This window comes from Arachis ipaensis, chromosome B08 (genome assembly GCF_000816755.2).
Source record: "Arachis ipaensis cultivar K30076 chromosome B08, Araip1.1, whole genome shotgun sequence".
Lineage (NCBI taxonomy): Eukaryota > Viridiplantae > Streptophyta > Magnoliopsida > Fabales > Fabaceae > Arachis > Arachis ipaensis.
The window spans coordinates 93,947,399-93,951,755 of record NC_029792.2 but is presented as its reverse complement, the minus strand read 5'-3'; the positions used below and the strand labels follow the sequence as shown (position 1 = coordinate 93,951,755).

Below are 4,357 nucleotides of genomic sequence, written 5' to 3'. Positions count from 1 at the left end.
AATCTTTAAAATTAGTGTCAAAATTCTTATTTTAATTAGCTCTATCTCATTAAATTATAAAATTTAATTTTCTAATTTCTTTAAATAATAATTTATTTATTGGTGAATTATTTACTAATTTTGCAGATTTTGCACACTATATCCCAAGAGTGTTGCTCTAAATAACGGATGGGGTTATGCAAAATTATAAGTTAGGATTGTGATTATGATGGAATTAAATTGGCTTGAGGCTTAGATCAAAAGCGAGGGATTATGTGAGGCTCAGGATGAAAGCTAAGATTGAAAAGTGTGACAGGCACTATATCCCAAGAGTGTGGTGGAAACTATATCTTGAAATGAATAGGCGAGTTGAGGTTGAGCATTGTAACACCCTACGACACAGATCTTTACGCCTAGGTTGTAAATCAAAGGTGGTGAGGTCATAGGTCTGTCTCAAAAACTGGAGGTCTTCTGTCGATCATCCATTTGAAAATCACGATTCTCACAACTTAGTCATGTGTTACGAATGAATGCTACATACCTGTATTATGCAAGGCAGTTAAGAATTTAGCTATGAGTTGACAATTACCTCGGCTTTGAGAATCAGATTCAGTTGCATTCTGGTTTTTCCTTGTGTGCACAGTTCCAAGACATATGCCCTGGTTCCCTGCACTTGTAACACACGCCTAGTCCGGCCCTGCACGGCTTGTCTTGATGATACCTTTTGCATCTCGGGCACTTCAAATTATCTGGTTGAGTCCTCGCCTCCTTTTCCTTGTCAGATTGCTGGCGGTTGTTGTTTCTTCCGTCATTGTTCTTGTCCTGAAGATGTGGGGGAACATAATCCTTTCTTTTAAAATTCTGGCTCTTTGGTGTAATATTATTTCCCTTCTTACTGGTGTAGGATTCCTGACAATCACTCCTTGCCACCACAATCCTTCTTGAGCTTTCTCCCGTTACTTGACCTGTGTTAACTAACTCCGAATAACTCACAATCTCCATTGGTACCACTGCATTGGGAATATTATTTCCACCCTCATGTTCATTATCACCATCATCACCATTTCCAACTTATTGTCCCATTCTATCCACTACTCGGTTGGTCGCAATAGCCACAACATTAATGGCAGCAGCCACATTCGTTATCGCATTTATGAATTCGGTCAGACTACCTGCCGGTACAGTTATCTCATTACCTCTCTGTCTTCAACCACGACCTTGTCCATGAGACGCCATCTGGTTCCTGTTCATACTAAATAATTGATATCAAGGTGATCAATCTCAATATCTTAAGTTTTGTCCTTCAAAGTCTCAAATGTATATTCATGAACTTTATGCTATATATATCAGTCAGATATCCTACATAGCACATAACACGACTCAGAATATGCTCAGAAACATAGTCAGTTCATCTCTCAAGCTCTACAGGAACAAACTGCTTTGATACCATAATGTAACACCCTACCACACAGATCTTTACGCCTAGGTCATAAATTAAAGGTGGTGAGACGCTACAACCTCTAAAAGCAAAATATATACGTATAAATATAGCAAGGATATTATAGCTAGGAGCGTTGAAGGAAAAAGATAAGCAAAACCAAGACCAGAAAAAACGTCATATTTGAAAAGCGTTAGGATAGAAAGCTTATACAGAAAAGCAAATCAGAACATGCATATAACTAGAGTTCCAAAAGATAGCTACATATTCAAGTCCTAGACTTGACCTGTGAAGAACCCAACAAACATACCAAAAGACAAAGTATAAATCCTAATTTTCCGAAGTCAACCTCTAAGAGGGACAAAAATAAGTTTTTAAACAAAAGCAGAGAAAATACATATAAAACTAAGTACATAATATAAAAAGCCCAAAATACAAGTCTTCGCTTCCCAGAAAGCAAACCCAACACGTTTAGTGAGGCGTATCACATCCTACATCTGAAAAACAACAAATACGTATGGAATGAGAACCGGAGGTTTTCAGTATATAGTAAAGGTGCCCATATAGATAATATATAAAGTCCCGGAAAAGCCAGAGGCGATCCTAGAACGCCGATACTCAGATTTAAAACTTAAAGATTAACACTGAAATCCATAAGAAGGGTAGTTGTCTAAGACTCTTAGTTCTAACTCAACATTGACTTAATTCTAACTTATACCCTCAGTTTCTCGCCTTCCTCCAATCTTCTAAAACTCTAGTGCACAGACAAGTGATACAGACAAAGCAAACACAAGTAGGATACAGATATAGCAGGTAGCAAATATACCAGGTAAGCATAATAATCACATAGGCACACTCAATTAATGCACAATCAAACAAAACACACATATGTATATAATGTATGCCTGCCTTATGGTTGATGAGTCTCATCTGTCGGTTATAAAGCCAACCTGACATGTCTGGTAGCTAACCCAGACATCGTCCTCTTGAAAATTAGTGAGCGGTACAGTACTACAATTCTCACCTGATGAGCGGTAAACCATCTCGATCCCCACCATCTATGGGTAGTTAACCACTTCAATCCCCACAGACGTTTTCAATTGGAAAATAGCACGCACGTGGGCGGTTGATGTAGTAGAAACCGTCGGTTAGGAATTTCTTCTCGGTTATAGGATATAACTTCGTTGCAAGTATAGTTTCAAACCGACAAATAACACTCAATCAAAGTTTAGTTTTTGGTTGTCACAAGTCCAACCCAATAAAGATAACCGAGAGTATTAGTCCCGGGTCGTTCTTCCTAGGAATTGCAATTGAGTGCCTAATTATTGGTTATGAAGTTCAAGGGGGTTGGGTTAATAAAAGGGCAAGAAAATAAATGACAAGAAAAGTAAAGCAAACAATTAAAGAAAGCAATTAATAAAGAGAGACATTCATGGCAAAGATTGAGAATATAGGCTTTCTATCCTAGTCATCAATCATAATACAATAATTAACAAGAGCTAATCCTATTTAGTCATCTCCAACATAGGAAGAAGGTATAATGTTATCTTCACTTGAGAGAAAGACAAATAAGACTAGTTAATCTCAATCCAAAAGTCCTAATCAACTCACTAATTGGATTAGCAAGAGATTAGAGTCAATGGAAATAATATTAACTAACAACTCTAGATCACCAACATAAGTTGGGTATCAATGACTCTAGATTGCCTAATTTCTCTTTGCAAGCTGATGATGAGATTTTTCAAGACATTCATGCGACTTCATATTCCACGCGTGCGTGTTTGTCACGTGTGCGTGTCCGTCACGCGTGCGCGTCTGTCACACGTATGCGTCGGTGAATGCACTCCAAATCCTTGATTCTCCACTTTGCATGCTTTTCTCTTCATTCCTTTGATCCATTCCTAGCATTTTCAATATGAATTCACTAGCAAACACATCAAGGCATCTAGTGGAATCAAAGGTGAATTAAAATTAACTAATTAAGGGCCTAAAAAGCATGTTTTCACACTTAAGCACAAATTAGGAGAAAATCATGAAACCATGCTATTTCATTGAATAAATGTGGGAAAAGGTGATAAAATCCCCTAAATTAAGCATAAAATGCACCACGAAATAGTGGTGCATTACAAGCCAAGAATGCTAAAAAACTACTCTAACATCCTACCAAGCATTTTGTCAAATACTTGGAAGGCATAAGATAAAAGCATGGTAAATTGCAAGGAAGAATAAAATCTACAACTACCCAATGCAAGAAAAGTAAGATTAACAACTCAATTAAACAATAAAGGAACATAAAACATAAATTGCATTAAATGAAAAGGGAAATCAACAAGAGTACTCATAAACATAAAAGAGGCTTAAAGGAGAAATTAACAAGAAAACTTAAGAGAACAAAGATATAGGAACAAGAAATTGTAAAGAAAACAAGATGAAAACAAGAAATTAAACCTAGATCTAAGAGAGATTAACCTAATTCTAACGTATTTCAAGAGAGAAAAGGGAGCTTCTCTCTCTAGAAACTACCTAAAGCATCATCCTAACCTAAACTAATTGCTCCCCCCTCGTCCAATCTTCAATTCTGTATGAAATAGCCTCAGAAATGAGTTGGATTTGGGCCTGGAAAGCTCAGAAATCACCCCCAGTGAATTCACTTTAATGAGGTCACGTGATCAGCGTCACACGTGCGTGTGTTCGACGCGTTCGTGTCCCTGGCAAATTCCCTCCTCACGCGTACGCGTGGGTAACGCGTGCGCATGGCTTGAATGTCCTCTTCACACGTACGCGTGGCCTTCAATTCTCCAAATGCTCATTTCTTCATGAATTCTCCACTTTGCATGCTTTTCTCTTCACCTCTTCCATCCAATACTTGCCTTATGAATATAAAATCACTCAACAAACATATCAAGGTATCGAATGGAATTAAAGTGAATTAAATTTAGC

The 4,357-nt window shown here is 37.5% G+C and overlaps 1 long non-coding RNA gene across 1 annotated transcript in view; it reads left to right on the top strand.

The window, feature by feature from the left end:
* The window catches only part of LOC110265636, a 12,505-nt gene extending 9,654 nt beyond the window's left edge, over positions 1 to 2,851 (top strand). Inside the window, exons 3-4 of the long non-coding RNA XR_002351808.1 lie at positions 1,549 to 1,552; positions 2,840 to 2,851. This is a non-coding gene — a long non-coding RNA (uncharacterized LOC110265636). The remainder of the gene's footprint in view (positions 1 to 1,548; positions 1,553 to 2,839) is intronic.